General features: G+C 41.1%; 1 pseudogene; it reads right to left on the bottom strand.

The window, feature by feature from the left end:
- Positions 1 to 9,425: 9,425 nt before the first annotated feature.
- Positions 9,426 to 16,123, bottom strand: LOC135606511 (probable galacturonosyltransferase 15; annotated as a pseudogene).
- Between the last annotated feature and the right edge of the window lie 1,439 nt (positions 16,124 to 17,562).

Raw genomic sequence — 17,562 nt, 5'->3', positions numbered from 1 at the left:
TCTTCCATTATCCTCGAAGGGTCTTTGAACTTGTGCAGAGCTCCTCTGCTGGATAAATAAGAGAACCGGGGTACTCGGTTTCGCCCATTCTCTTAAGAGTTGAGAAGGCAAAGGTTACTTGACTTCGCCCACCTCCTCGAGGTTGTACTTCATGCATCGAGCTGGTTACTGGCCTTCGCCTGCTCTTTGCTCACACTTCTGAAGTACTTGAAGTGTTTGCACTCCTTGCGTTGAGTTAGCTACTGTGATTCACCTTCTCAATGCCATTGAACTTCTGGAATGCAGGAAGTTTTCACCCCAACTTGGGGTAATTCTCTGATAGATGAGGTCGTCTCTGGGATTGTACCATCTTCTCCATCAACCCTGCCGCCTACTCCACTGAGTAGCAAAGGTACAGCACCGCGTACTGCCTGCTTCGTTCCTTGGTCGTGCACTCTTGCATGACCCGAAGTCCTTCACTTACGGCTATCTTGGTGAGAAACTTGTTGACACCGGTCTTACGAAGTTTCTCGGCCTCTACCCTTCAACCTTGTCTCGGTACTTGGAGATTGCCTCTGCATGCTCCACCTCCTCGGCCCCTTACACGACCAAGCGCTCTCCCTCCGTGAGAGCAAGGGATCAATGACTTTCACGGAAGTCCCACCTCTGCGGTAGCATGGCGCTACCATGCCCATGGCCCTACTATCCGTCTCCTTGCATCTGTATCCCTTTTCTTCACGATCAGTAGATATGTCTCTGTGGCACTCCTCTGAGTCCACCTCCATGCTGACTGATGCTTGATTTTGGGTAGCTAAGTCCCTCTGGACTCGTCGTCGCTTCCTCGCCCCTTTCGACCTCCTGCTTCAACACCTCTGTATTCTCCAAGAAGTCTGTTTGGTCGATGGAAAGACAGACTGCAACTCCCATGCATGGCCTCTGCCATCACATTGTAGGGTTTGCACCGATTCTGTTCTCCTTAGCTTCCTTGGTAGCAACGTTCGCTTACTTGACCTTGTCCCCTGACTTGTCGGGCTCCCTTAAGCGAATATGAGCTCTGGAGCAGTCCAACTCTCCAGCTGCTTCGATCATACCTCTGCATGATCAAGTTCCTCCCATGGAACTCACTGGTACTTGCATTCGAACTTTTCCCTTGGTGGAACCCAGCCCCCATATGCTGATGACCAAGGCTTTCATCCGAAGCAAAATTCGATGCATGCACGGAAGACCCGCCTTTGCGGTACCATGGCCTTCACTCCTTGAATCCATAGCCCTTCTTGTCGTCGTGTTGTTCACTGAAGTGGAGCTCCCAGTAGCTCCCAATCATACCTCCATATGATCTAGTCCCTCCCGGGACTATGTCGTGTGTCGCATTGCCACGAACTGTTCCACCACGATCCGCTGCACCATGTCGCCTCCTGGTGACATCTCCATTGCATTCTGATCCTTGTGGAATAAACTCGAATTGTGAACCCTCCATGTGTGGCCTCTGCCAATACATCGCAGGGTCTCCTCCACCTTCGATTTTGTTCGCTCCTTTGGCAATCGACCTTCATCCACCCACTCTTGGGTCACACCTAGATGAAGCACCGCTCTAGGACAGTCCGCCGCCTAGTAGCTCCCGAAGTCCACCGACTTCACTATAATTTATGCACCATTGTCTGGATCCTAGGCCTCTGCCCGTACCAGCACAATCTCCGCTGCGCACTGCTTCCTTCATAGCAACTCGAATGGCAACACTGTGGCATATTCTTTAAGAGTACCCACCTCTGCGTCCTCTTGCCCCGTGCTAAGGCCTTCTGAACCCAACTTCGCCTTCGCAAATTGAGTCGCCTTAGTTCCTCCATCAAATGCTTCTCTGAGATAAGGTGCATGTGCCCCGAAGCTCCCTTCGTCTTTGGCACCATGCAAGATGAGTCCGCTCTGTCAGAATGAAGGACCCATGGAACTGTTGAATCTCGTATTTTGTTGATGAAACTACTTGATATATGTTTATGATTTAATCTGCTGTTTGAGTGACGCAGGATGCTTCGATCAGGATGAGACAATTAAAGCAGGAAAATCATGTTGTGCCGAAGGAACATGTCAGAAGATTGGACGTCGGGCCTGTGGATCGATCGACGTATCGACAGAAGGCTTCGGGCCGTGGAATTGGGCATCGGGCCAAGAAGAGCGGGTATTGTGCCAAGGATATCGGAGTTGCGGAGTCAATTGGCTGATTTGGCAATAGGCTGTAGGAGAGGACGATGCACCGAAGAATCGGACGAAGCGTCGAGGGACCAATGACATGTCGGACAACTTGGTTAATTGCTTAGGATTAATTGTCTCGATCGAAGTTTTATTTTTGTTGTGCAGGATTAACTATGATAACGATGAAGACATAAAGCGAAACAAAGTGTCGGAGTCAAGCGCGAAGGATTTGTTGCGAGTTCGAGAGTTCGACGGAAGTCCGAAGGTTCGTCGGGAATGCTACTGGAACTAGCCGAGAATGAGTTGGGAGCTTGCCGAAGGATTTTCGGAAGCTAGCCGGAAGGTTCGTTGGAAGTTCGCGGAGCTCACCGAGAAAGATCGGAGCTTGCCGAAGAAGCTCGTTGGAACTCGCTAAGATCAAATCGTGAAGTCTAGGAGCTTGCCGGGAGTCCGCAGAATGGTTTCCGAGAGTTCATCGGAAGACCGTCGGAAGTTTGCCGAAAGCTCGCCAGAAGAAGTCTTGACTTGCGGACTTTGTAATAGCTTAGAAAATGTCTTTAAAATCATAGTTAGTACGTTAATTAGGGTTAGGATTAGGTGTTAATCCTATAACCCAAGTAGGGGCCAATTAGGCCCAAGTTCGGACTGGTTTGGACCAAGTTTGGAGCCAAACCAAGTGAGCTGAAATAGTGAAAGAGGTGGCACCGCCAGGGTTGGAGGTGGCACCGCCCAGGAGAGGATCTCCCAGCGAAGCTGGGCGGTGCAACCGCCCCAGCCAGGAGGTGGCACCGCCTGAGCTCAGTCTTCGAGCTAGACTGGGCGGTGCAACCTCCCTGACAGAGAGGTGGCACCGCCTGAGCTCGGTCTTCGAGCTCTGGCAGAGAGGTGCAACCACCTCAGTCAAGAGGTGGCACCGCCTGGGGCTCAGTCTCCGAGCCAGACTCAGGCGGTGCAACCGCCCCTGACAGAGAGGTGCAACCGCTTGGGCTCAGTCTCCGAGCTCTGCCAGGCGGTGCAACCTCTCCAGTCAGGAGGTGCAACCGCCTAATCCCGGAATTCCGGGATTTGATCATTTTGAGCTCCAAATTTGAACTGGGTTGGGGCCTATAAATACCCCACCCATTCAGCACAGAAAGAGCAAGAGACCTACACCGAAATCTTGATTCTTTCTGTGATTCTAAGAGCTCAAAATTGTTGTAAAGCCTTTAAGTCTCCTCCTTCTGTTCTTTAAGCTTCTGAATTGTAAAAGTGAGGAGAGAAAGGTTCTGTAAGGGTTGTCTCCTGAGCCCATCAAAAGGAGTGAAACTGTAAAAGGGCAGTTGGCCTTCGCCCATTGAAGGAAGGCAGCTAGTTGACGTCGGTGACCTCGTCGGAGGAGGAAGCCAAAAGTGGAGTAGGTCAAGACTGACCGAACCACTCTAAATCTCTGGTTTGCTTTTATTTCGAGTACCTTATCATTACTGCAAACCTCCTACATAACTACTGCTCTCTGCGCCTTTACGAATAAGTTCTAAGTGCTTATCTTTTCGAATCTGCATTTAGACGTAAATCTGTGTTTTTCGTACGATCAGCTTACGTTTATGTTTTGATTCTGCAAAACTGTCTTCTGTGCTTTTATGAACTAGCTTCTAAGTTTAGATCCCTTTGAAACTGTTTTAGACGCAAACTACGTTTAGACGTAAAACTGCGTTTAGACGCAAACTGCGTTTAGACGTAAAACTGCGTTTAAACGTAAACTGCGCAAACTGTGTTTAAACATAAAACTGTGTTTTAGATGTAAACTTCTTTTAAACGTAAAACTATGTTTAGATGTAAAACTGTGTTTAGACGCAAACTGCGTTTAGACGTAAAACTGCGTTTAGACGTAAACTGAGTTTAGACGCAAAACTGTGTTTAGACGCAAACTGCGCAAACTGTGTTTAGACATAAAACTGTGTTTTAGACGTAAACTACTTTTAGACGCAAACTGCGTTTAGACGTAAAACTGCGTTTAGACGTAAACTGAGTTTAGACGCAAAATTACGTTTAGACGTAAAACTGTGTTTAGACGTAAAACTGCGTTTAGACGCAAACTGTATTTAGACGCAAACTCAGTTTAGACGTAAACTGTGCTTAGACGTAAACTGTGCTTAATCTTAAGTAATCTTAGAATCGGCTTTTACATCGAAATCGTTTTTATCGGACGAACGCAGCTTTCGTTTTTAAATCGCTGAAAGATTTCCGCTGCACTAATTCACCCCCCCCTCTTAGTGCTCTCGATCCTAACAGGAACAACATGATCCTACTATTGCCTCTACAAGAGTTCATGTCCTTGTCCTCTGTCTAAGGAAAGCACTATGCCTCTGCTCCACGTTCCAACTTCTATGCTGGCTCCCTTCATGCGGCTTGGGTATGTCGCCAAGTTACACCCAAGTTGCTCCGCTCCTCGTTTTTGCATTGAGTCGATGGTGGCCCTCACCCACCATTCCACGAGTCAGCCCTCCCTTGAGTCTGATCTCTACATCGACTCTAAGTGTGCCTTCATTTAAGTTGCTTTAGGTCGCTCCCCCACTTGATCTCGTAATGCATCCACCAATGCATTCTCTCGAGCGAGATCATGCGACAACTCCTCACTGCTTGCTCGGTCCATTGAGCTTCGTGGAGTTGTTGTTTGTGAGGTACTCCTCCTCAACATGTGAAGTCTGTCTCACATGATTCTCCCTCTGGAGAGCCGAGACTTATCCCTCCTGGATAACTGTCCCGTTGGAGCAACATCTCTCTTCGTTTCAGAGACCACCATCCCCTTGGACTACTCCGATCTGCTGAACAAACTGTGCATTGTTCTGCCTCCTACAAACGCACTTGCTAGATTGCGACTCCACGTCAATACAGCCCCCACTACACCCCTCAAGGGCTAGCAACATGCTGAACTCATTGCACACTTCAGCCTCCTACGGACGTATCCTTCGCATGCCGAAGAGAAAGTTTCAATGCTCCATGGCGCCGAGTCTCGGTCACCTTGGGATGGCCACAAACATTCCATCGTCTGCATACAAGCCCATGCATGAGTACCAAATTCTTCGAGTTAGCAATTCCCCTCACCTCTGTGAGCTTTGCATAACTCTTTTGGTCGTTGAGCAACTCATTCCACCTTGGATGGTCTCATTCTTGCCAAGCGCCTCACTTGCCTAGAGCACCATCAAGTATAGTTGTCAACATTGAGCCGTAGCTCAAACTCAGCCATCCCAACCTTTGTGCGCTCCACATTCTTCCAAGCTTGCCTGTTCTCGTGGTGCCTCTTGTGCGAAGGGTTGCCCATTCCTCTGAATGCCAATCTCAGATGCCCGCTCCTTTGAGCGACTCCTTTTCCCTACATCTCCATACCTGTTTTCCCGCAAACGGTCGCGCGTGTGCTGACTGCCCTCAACGTAGCCCCGCTAGGTCCCCCACGTTTGCATGTCAAGTGTTTCTATGAGTGCTTGTCCCGCTCTGATACCATATGACACGGACTTAGCTGGTTTTGCCTAAGTCATGCGGCACCCTCGCGCGTCCGTCCGCAAAGGTCAGCCTCCCCGAAGCCTCCCATTATCCCTTAGGACCAACAAAAGAGAGAACGGGTTAAAGAGAACGTCTCAATCGGGATCCACAAGCAAACATGTCCGAAAAACACTTCATAGACAATGCAAATTATAAACAGACTTTACAAGCTCTGAACAGTGGCACAACAAAGGGTAAAATGGTCCATTACAGACCGAAAAGCTCTCGCATATGTCCACATGACACAACCTTTATTTACAAGCCTAAAGAGGCCACCAACCCAACTAAAATGGGACTATTATGCCTTCGGCCGCCCCTCTACATGTTGTACAAGGCATGAACATGCCAAAAGACACGGACATACATAAGCATTACACCAAACACCCTGTTTCGAAGTTTGTCCGTGATAGACCGTCCGGACTTCCATCGAACTCCCTGCATGATCATAGTCTTGACTCCAGCGCAACTCCTACTGCATGTCTTACTTCCATCGTAGTTAATCCTGCACATGTAAAACAAAACTTCGATCGAGACAATTAATCCTAGGCAATTAACAAAGTTGTCTAGCATGTCATTGGTCCCTCGACGCTTCGTCCGATTCTTCGACGCATCGTCCTCTCCTACGGCCTATTGCCCAATCGACCAATTGACTCCGCAACTCTGATATCCTTAGCACAATACCCGCTCTTCTTGGCCCGATGCCCGAGTCCACGGCCCGAAGCCTTTTGTCGATACGTCGACCGATCCACTGGCCCGACGTCCAATCTTCTGACATATTCCTCCAGCACAACATGATTTTTTCTGCTTTAATTGTCTCATCCTGATCGAAGCATCCTGCGTCACTCAAAACGTAGATTAAAACATAAACACATATCAAGTGGTTTCATCATCAAAATACGAGATTCAACATTGATATGTTCCGAAATATTTCATTTGTCATTGACATGCTCCAAAACACTTCATACGCCATTGATAAGCTCTGAAATATTTCATTGGTTATTGATATGCTCTGGAACATTTAATACGCTATTGATATGATCCAATTACTCTTTATTTTATTTGTTATAAACCAAATATATTTGATTGAAATGACATTTGTGGTTTTATATCTAATGAGATTATATCTATGAATTTTTGTATTCTGCCTTGTATTTTGATATCTTATTTGTTTGAAAATTATCCTCTTTTGCTATAAATATATTAGTCACTTACTGAGCTTTATATGCTCACTCCATTGTTATATAAATTTCAATGAAAGACTAGAAGATTTTGGGCATATCTTTATTAGTAGATATGTTTTTATTATATAAGTACACTTTGTGTCTAATGAAATATGACGGTAAATATAAACTTATGGGTTTTGTATAAGTTTAAAAGACCTCTCATGTTTAGGATCCTGGAATGTTAAGTTTAATTGGTGTACTGATATGAACTTATGGTAAAGGTTGGTTTTGTGATTGTATAGATTCCCACACTTATGGATTTATGTTGCGGTTATTGTTTTGGTGAGTTGACTTCAGATTTTATAAATCATCGAGCGATTATGTTGTATGATTATAAACTGTACAGGTTTTATGGATCATTAGATGTTTGAATATTTTTAGTATTTTTAAATGTTAGTTTGGATCTAGATTGGTTTGTGATGAAATTTTAATATTATTGATTTGAGGGGCATGATAGATGTTCACTTAGGGATCTTTAGGGTTTAGTTTATATCTATAAGATGGCCTAGTTAGAGGTGAAGTTGTTTGATATGTTTGATTAATCGAATTTTGTAAAGGTAGTTTGCTTGAAACTAATATTAAGTGTGATCAATAAAGTCGTTGTAATACTTAAGTCAATTCACCGGTAAAAAAAATCATAAATAACTTAAAATTTCATGATAAGTTTTGATAATTTGAGATGAGAACGTACTTAGTGAAATACCTATTGCTAATATTCATTCTATAATCGCTATAAGTTATAAAGGATTACATACTTGGCAAAGAAATATTTTTTTGAGATACTATGATAATGTGGCATGCCTAGTTGGCATGTTGAAGTTGGGTTTTATATTTCGAGTCTCAATTGACTATACATAATTATCACTTATCCCCATAACGTATTATCCCTATAATATTTTAGAGTAAAGATATATCTATGCTATAGCGTTAATATCCCTCGGGAGAATTTTATGGGGTGTTTCTTGGATAAAAAATGACTAGAGGGTGATTTAGATGCTTTCGGATAATATAGATACATCAAATATAGGGATGCTTTGCTGGATCAAGATATATCTATAAGCATAAAATCTCTAATATGTTATATGTAATGCGAAAAACTTAAATGCCAAGATTGAAATCAAATAACAATAGATATAATATATGATGCGTACCTTATGATGCCATCTGAAAATAACTTTATCAGATATGCAGGCTAGATTTTCCTTGTCCTCTTTTTCTATCTTTTTATAGGACCATTTAGACTGATGGATTGGGTATAAGAAGGATGAGAGGGGAACCGTAATATCTAAATAACTATCATGTATCTACGTCCCATATTTATATCCACGTTCATCATGTCATACATCGTGTAACACATGTCATTTAGATCCTAGATATCGTATTTATATATAGACGAAAGCAATAAGTAATTAGGAGAGTTTCTCCTAAATCTTCTAAAAAATCCAATAGACTTCCTTTCTATTAGTTATAACTTTCATAATTCAATCAATTTATAATATATCTTATTAATTAAATAAGATCACATAATCTAACAATATCAAGTTTTTTTTATACTTATTTCATCAATAAATGCATTGTACATGAGAATATGTTTTCCCTCATTAAGACGTATTGGATGCTTTGATTCTTATATCATGAGTAGACATGTTGTGAGCTAGTAGATGCTACAATTGAGATATTTATGATAAAATTCTCTTTGATGCGCATGTCCGAGGCATCATGATGCTTTGTTTGAATAGTGTATATCAAATACTTTGATGCTTATGTCTTGAATAGACATGATATATTTTACTTGACTAAAGCATATAAGATGCTTTGATCTTTGCCTGATTATGACATCTTCATTAGTGCCCTGTTAACGTAGAAAGTTAATTCACTAAAAGATCAAGAAGACTTTAGGAGCCTAAGATGAGTTTTAAGGGTATAAGATGACAAACTACCTAACAACTTATAAAAGATTAAATACTTTAATAAAGGAATACTTTTAAAAACATTAATAAGAGAATATTCTTCCATTATATCATTATACTTTTTAAAACTTTAATAAGAGAATATTCTTCCATTATATCATTCTGATGTGGCACTCATAGTTGACACATAATCATTAGACCCCACATGTTTGATGTTGAGTCATGATTGAGTGTGGATAATTATCATATCATATGCTAACTTTAAAATCTCTACTGGGGTGTCTCAAGCTCCACATAATTTTTCTGATGGCTGCAATTAGGGATGTAGTAGTAAGAGAATCACATTATTTTCATTACCCAAAACCACACTTTATTCAGTAGTATTACAAACAAATTTGAATAATCCAGAATACCATGACAACTGTTGCACATTCCCATCTCAAGTTACATGGAAATTGTAGTGAAGTATCAGTGGCCATCTCATATATATATATATATATATATATATATATATATATATATATATATATATATATATATATATATATATATATATATATATATATATATATATATATATATATATATATATATATAGAAAGTTGCTGCTTGTACACAAAGTTGCTCAATTCTAAGAAGAAAGTAACAACCAGAGATAGCTGGAGCAGAGACTGAAGGCGACACCAACTTCTCTCTACTCAAACATTTTGCCTCTGATTGCCGGAGAGGAGGGCAAGACCTTCACCAGCCTCTCAAAATGTCATCACTCCACAACCATACAGCTGTTTATCAACTCATAAGATTGATTTAAGTGGCTTTGCCAAATTTTTCGTAGTTCTGGATGCCCGGTCTCAAGCCATGGCTTCCCTGGTCCGCTGAAGTGAATGACTGCAGCAGATTCCAGCAGTTCATGATCGGGCATTTGCCAACCTAATCCTGACAAGAGCCACGAATGATCAATTGGCAGAACTTGTCCACGGAATGCTAGTAATGCTGGCGGCAGAGATCCCATGCGCCACAAAGTGAATCCAGACTCACGATTCTGCATACAAAAGTTAAGCTTTCGGTTAATATTGTTTACAGCTTAGCACCTTCTGAATGCAAAGAACACTGAATTGTTGATCTGGAAGAACATGCCAACTTAAGCCAGCGCTGGTAGGTCCTGGTGATGTTGTTCTTTCTCCATGCTCGCAGATCGAAAATGTTCATGCCCTCCAACCATGCACACTGAGTTCTCTGCAAGTCCAATGATGATGACGATATCAATGGATTTGAGACATTCATGTAGTCATTGAATGACTTCCCGATACAAAGGCCACGATTGCACTCTTGTGAACTAACAGCACCCATGACAAGTCCATGGAGATCTAAATGCCACAGTGATGTCAAGTCTCTCTGCACCACCACATCGTCATCCAGAAAGATTACCCTTTCCAACTTTGGAAACAGCTGCTCGTGCAAAACCACCAGTTAATGCTTCTGATTATTTAACTTCTCTTTCAAAAGTTAGCAGTATATATCATTTAGAATCTGTGTTACCTCTGGAAGATGTATCCTCATATAATTCACGAGTGAAAACGTGCTTGGTTTTAAAGCTGAAAGTCTTCTGTATTCTTCAGCTACTCCCCTGTAGTAGCGATAAGCGTATGAGCTCTGATGAAGCTCCTCTACTGTGTCCATGATCACCGCATCCTCATCAGGAGGGAAGTTGAATTGGTGAACTCCCCTTACCTCCAAAATGGCAGGAAAGACAGAGTGGAGAGCAAACCAGGTAAGCATCGAGGTGTAGGTTTTCTTATCAGTGATAATGTGGAACACTATATTCTCGGCATCATCACAACTTCTCAGGATGGATGACACCACAACAGCAGCAGCAAGTATATTGTCAGTAACAAGGGCAACGTGAAGGTAAGAGTTATTTGTCAGGCACGAGGCATGTTCAGGTGGTGGGAGAGAAGATCGAGCAGCAGCATTCACTAGGTACTGCTCTGCCAACCTCTAGCTGAGGCAATGCATGCTCTTTGGAATTCCTGTGGAAGCAAAGTGCTGAAAGATTAATGCTTGAAGCCTAGCAGACTGGATTTCTTGATCCATCTTCAGTAGCTGATCAGAGGTTATAACACAGTTAGCTATTTATGATATTATGAAGTGTAAATGATCCATCAGATGCAATGAATTCTACAACAGAAGGATGTAAAAAATAATTCATTAGATCCAATTAAAATCTCCCAAGGATCTAAGTCTAAGGGAAAATGGTTTTATTATTGGAAAAATGACAAAGAAAGCAAGGATTTAATAGTTCATTCGTAAGAGGCTTACAAGGTTTCCTTTTGGACTAAGATATCCTAATTCTAACCATATCAGGCTTCCATTACTTATTTTTCTACATTTTATTATGTCTTTCTCTTATTTTTTTATCAAATGTGTATTCTTCTCTTACCACCTCAATAAGTTATATGCATTTTGGCACTGTGTCAACTCCGATTAAATATTGGATTACTACTGTCTATGAGTTAATGACTTGATCGTGACACTCTTTTGTATCCATATAAGGTGATATAGAACAAAAGAATGGAATGGGAGTCCTATAGCAAAGAAAACATTTCTTTTACCGGGATCTCATATTGATGGAAGCGAAAAGAGGAAGAGAGAAAAAGTAACAGATGAAATCATTTTGATTCTTAAGCAACACATGTAGGGTTCTTAAATCTCACAATAGATACACCTCATGAGCAGATAATGGAATCACATATTTTCAAAAAGATGGTGGCCTCATATCACTTGTATACAATGTAAATAAACACAAATTTTCATTCATTCAGTCATGTTCTTGATTAACATATTATCTTCTCTATAGACACCCCTTTTAAGTGTGTTGTGAGAACTCTCCAAAAAGCTAAAACTCATGAACAAAGCTAAAATTCATGTACAGTTGGATATTGCACATCCAGTATGTAATTTTCAGACAGCATCTGATGGTGTGCATAATAAGCCAACAGTAGACATCCATTCAGCTAGCAACAAATGGATTGCAGGCATGATAAATATCGGGCCATGCAACCTGCACCTCTACTCTTTGGCGCAAGTATGGCCCTTCATTTTTCAACATGAAGCCAGCACTAGTTTGCAGAGTCACTCTGCAGTAGCTGGTTAAGAACAAAGGATATGATCCAATTGCCAGTTGCCACTGTTACGTTTGTGCAAGTTTTTTGCTATCAACAATGACTCGGTCAGCATGTCTGGTGAGATGATCTATGACCATGCTTTCATGCCCAAGGCCCCATATCGTACTTACTTGCTGCTTGTATTAGAAATCCTGACCATGCATCTCAATGTAGGTGGATTCAAGAATGCTATAAGTTACAGCTACATTGGCAATCGAATCTTGAGAGTTCCTTAAACACAAGATGAGACAGAATTAAAAAAAAGACTCCTCTAAGGTGCCTCGGGAGTTCACTCACTCATATGGAATTAGTTAGTAAATGCAAATAGACATAGTGCACCTCAGCCTTTGCCCATCATCCAACCATTTAAATAAGTTACCACAGATTTAAAGTGACCTATCACCCAGGACATGTATCATCAGTAAGGTCTGCTAGTCATAAGTGCCCAGCAAGCCAATCACGTGAGTGATGGCACGTGTGACTTGATACAGAATCTTTTTGCTTATTATATTTTGGCATATATCACTTTATAACTATTGCATAAATGCATATATATTGTGATGTCCTTGGATTTGTGCAATGGGAATCGGATCGTGATGAGATCACGATAATGAGATCGATTCACCTTTAAACACATATCCTAAATAATCCCGGTCATAGGTTACTCGAGAGGGACATCGTGATAACCGGATAGACTGGTGTACTGTATACCCGTCCATATGATGGATGCAGCTGGTCTCATAGCTGCTCGTGTAGGGACACTAGGGATACAGTACAGGTGCTCATTGGAGAATGAGTTCACTGATTGATCCGCTTACGGAATGCTGGATGGTTGATGATGCCTTATTGTCAGACAACAATTCCGTAGTCCTAGTGGTGTATCTGGTTCTTAGACTTGAGACACCAAGGATGTCCTGTATGAGTGCTCCACTCTTTGATACCAGACTTATAGGTTTGGCTGTTCCCAGATCTAGTACAGCTGGTCATTGGGAGTGGTAGTCGACCTTACGAGGGCTATTGAGTGTCGATAGAGGATCATCCACTCTCGGTATCATGAGAGGAATATCCCATGTGTTCTTGCTCAGACAAATCCCTGGCCAGGGTCATTCGGGTTGAGAGAGAAAGAGTTCTCCGGGAGAATCCGATTAGAGCGAGACTCGAGTAGAAACCGTATGGGTCTGACAGCACCATGCTCGATATACGGTCTCTGGGATATTAGATGGATGAGGGACTATAGGTACATGGTAACTGAGGACAGACAGGTCCAATGGATTGGATTCCCCTGTATCGTCTGGGGACTACGGCGTAGTGGCCTAGTACTTCCGTAGTCGATGAGTCGAGTGAATTATTACAGAGATAATAATTCACTGAGTTAGAAGGAGTTCTGACAGGTATGACTCACGGCCAGCTCGATATTGGGCCTAGAGGGTCACACACATATGGTAGGCATTGCGATGAGTAGAGGTTCGGATATGAGATATCCGACGGAGCCCTTGTCTTATTGGATGCAGATCCAATACCCACTAGGGAAAGGACCCATTAGGGTTTTGACACGGGATCTCTATAAATAGGAGGGATTCACAGCCTCATAGGCTAGAGTCTTTGCTTGCCCTTCCTATTCTCCTCTCCCTCTCCACCTCAGAGTAGGCCTGGAGTTTTGAGGAGCGTCGTCGCAACCCTGCTGTGTGGATCACCGCTAGAGAGGAGGACGCTTGACCTCCTTCACCCTCTCCTAAGGATCTGCAAGGAAATAGGGATATACGATCTCCCTAGGTAACACAATCTCTATACGCAGTTTTGTGTTTTTGCGGATTTTGCGCACCAATCTTCGCACGACGATGAACATCTTTTTGGGAATCGGGGATTTTTTGTTTTCTTGTTCTTCCGCTGCGCATATGATGTCGCCCCCCCTATGATTTCCCAACAAGGTCCCCATGTGTCAGCAGGCTAGTGCAAGTTGAATCCAAGTTGCTCAAATCCTTGCCACTTCCTAATTGTCCTTTACCAAGTTCAAATGCACCATCTCATAATGGGTGTGGGTTCTCTAACATTTATATTCTGAAAAGTCTAACACTATTGTACATCAGAATTAAAGCTCTGCAAGAGGATTCATAAAGGGCAGACGTACCGTGGCCTTGGTCTTCAACAAGAATGTTCTGAGGTCAAGGTGTTGATAGAAAGAGGGAGAACTCATTTCTGATATCAGATCATCCAACGAATCCGGTGCAGCATTCACCAACCTTTGATCTAAATTATGTCCCCCTTCGTCCGTCCCCTCCAAGTATACTCTCCTTAGTTCCTTCATGAAATCCTGGAAACAGTACTGGTCAACTTTACTAGAGCTAATCTTGTGCAGGTAAAGCAAACATGAGTAGGAGGAAGCCATAAGACAAAACTGGGTGGTAATTTTCCTATGCAATCATTTACTCTTTTAAAACCTTCTACATTGTGGAGTACAACAATCAAGAGACTAAAGTTTATAAATCCATCAGCGCATGATCAGGGAACAGGACAGCAGATGCACTGTGGAATACTGCATAAATCATAATTTCATTCTGACACCACAGACTCCAAATTATAAGATAGGCAAGAGAAAAAGAAATCATTCCAGATGCACTGTGGAATATTGCATAAGTTATAACATTACTCTGACACTAATTCTCTAAATCTGAGGATTTTCAAACAAAGAAAAAAGATGACAGAACATGATTGCACATCTATTATGGAATGCTGCATAAGTTATTACATCAGTCAAAAGTTCTCTTCTTCTTTCTTCCTTCCATCCATATCTAAGTATTACATAACACATAAAAGATCCTGACCACTTGATCATACATATAATACACTAACAATGTTTACGACATTGCGGAATATTTAGAAGAAGGGGGGAAAAGGATTGCAGATGCAAGATGCATTGCGGGATACTGTACAAGCTTTTACAACATTGAGACACAAAACACCCTAAAAAAGAAATCTTTACATATTCGCTGTGGAATACTGCATAATTAGTACATTATTCTGACACTATTTACTCTAAATTCACAAGATCTAGAAGAAAGAATAATAAATCATGATCAGGGTACAGGATTGCAAATGCATTGTGGAATACTGAACAAGTTATTGCATCACTCTGACCCCAAAACACACTACTAGATTTCAAGATGGAAAAAGGGCAAGAAAAAATAATTAGATTCCAAAAAAAAAAAACAAAAGAAAAGGCTTCTTTTGTCTCAACAAGTGCTCCAAATACTAGTTTGGGGGGTTGGGTGGGGTTTCCTCCTCCCTTCAAAACCACGTGGCCGGAACTGGTCTAGATTCCAATAAATCCAAACATATCCACATGTGATAGATTTTCTTTCCGATAGTTTTGTTCTCCAAATGAGACAAATTCTGATCTAAGGAATAAACAAAATGACTATAATATCCTCGATCTAACCTCACGTGTCAACACAGTCAATTCGAGAGCAGTGAGAAAGGAAGAGATAGAATGAAGGAAGAAGAGGAAAGTGGCGAGCGAACGATCACAGACCTGAGATGAATCAAGTAACAACCGAGGCCCAATCCTCCACCCTAAGCAACCTGAATCCATTCACTCATCACAGTGACCGCTAGTAACAGTTGAATCCGTAGCTGCAGCTGAAAGGAACTTGGAAGAGAGAACCAGAAAGAAAAGGGCGAGAAAGGATTACAAATGGATGCGGCCCTGATGAAGACGAAGGGGAGAAGCAGGGCCATGACGAGGATGACGGGCACAACCAAGCGGTAACGCAACCGCCGACTCGATCCCTTCAACTTCATAACTCCGTCTCACGCAGCGCATCCCCCTCGAGATTGGTCACCAGCCACTCTTGTGCCGGGACGGAACACCTCATTCCCGTCTTCCTCTCGATCTTTACGCTGTTAGTCTCAACATGTTGGTTCCATCGGGCAGTAAACTAAATTCTGATTTATTAAAAAAAAAAAACGTGCACAATGAAAAACAAAATGAGAAAAAAAATTAAGGTTTTTTTTTACTTTTGCTGATCGAGCATCTAAATTTTATTGATTTTGACTTAAATTTTATATAAAGAATTCTTGTAACAAGTTCTCCGATCTTAACTGGTATCGATCTATAATTTATCCTATCTAATGTGTTTTTCTGTTATACCCACTTTGTAAGATCTAAAATTTTCTTTCCATAAAATTCATCTTTGATAATGATGATATGTTAATGTTGAGTCAAAATATGTGTTCTTGATGTTATTGTAATCCTTTGGTTATTCTTGAAAAGACTTATTGTAAACTTGTTATCATTATTGGTGATAGTGAAAGTTTGAGGTAGATTACGTCCCGTAGTTTTTCCCGTATTAGGTTTTCCGCATAAAAATTTGGTGTCTCACTTTGTGACTGATTTATTATTCTACTGCTTATGCTGCTCTAGTTAATATTTGTATTTTGGTAACAAGTTGGTATTTTGATATACAAAGAGGAAAAATAATTATTCCACTATAATAGTTTTTCTCAACAAATGATATCAGAGCAACAAATTATTTGGTGCTAGGTTTTTTCTTTTGTGATTGAAATGGAGGAATCAGATGATATGATTAAATTGAACTCATCAAATTATTCCACTTGGAGACATATGATGGAAGATTTACTTTATTGCAAAGATTTGTATAAGCTCATTAAGGTTAAAGATAAATCTTCTACTATGGAAGATGAGGAACATGATGTTCAACATAGAAAAGCTATTGCTTATATTAGAAGATGAATGGATATAAACTTGCATGAGCATATTTATGATGAAACCAAAGCTGATGTTGTTTGGCAAAGGTTAGAAAACCTCTTTATGAAAAAGACAGTGAAAAATAGAATTTCTCTCCTCGGAAGACTTGTAAATTTAAAGTATAAAGATAGTGGTAACATTATTGAGCACATAAGCCTATTTCAGAGTCTTGTAAACATGTTGTTACTATAAAAATAAATATAGATGATGAGATGCAAGGATTATTACTTCTCAATTTTTTACTGGAAAGTTGAAAAATATATGTGGTGACAATTTGTAACTCTACGCCAAAGGGGACTCTAATTATAGATATGGTTAAAGACAGTTTGCTAAATGAAAATACCAAAAGGAAATAACAGGAAGAATCTTCTTCTGGTGCATTTGTTATTGAAAAACTGTTAGGTCACATGAAGAAAGAGGGTAGGTTTTGGAAGCGAGAATAGAATGAAAGGAAGAAAAATGAGAAAGAGACCAATATAGTTAATGTTGAAGGTGATATCATTAATGTTTGTGAGGACGGTTGTGTCAGTCTTGTAGCTCACGATAGTAACTGGGTAATTGACTCTGGTGCTTCATTTCATGTTACTTCTCATAGTGATTTCTTCAGATCTTACACTACTGATGATTTTGGTAATGTTAGAATGGAAAATAGTGGTATATCTAATATTATGGGTATTTGAGATATTTGCTTGGAGACCAATATTTTGAGCAAATTGATACTCAAAGATGTCATACATGTTCTAGATATTCGTCTTAACTTGATATCTATATACAAACTTGATGATGAGGTATTTACATACTGTTTTGGTGAAAACAAA

Source organism: Musa acuminata, chromosome BXJ2-3 (assembly GCF_036884655.1).
Source record: "Musa acuminata AAA Group cultivar baxijiao chromosome BXJ2-3, Cavendish_Baxijiao_AAA, whole genome shotgun sequence".
In the NCBI taxonomy this organism is placed as follows: Eukaryota; Viridiplantae; Streptophyta; class Magnoliopsida; order Zingiberales; family Musaceae; genus Musa; species Musa acuminata.
This window is presented reverse-complemented; position numbering and strand designations above follow the sequence as displayed.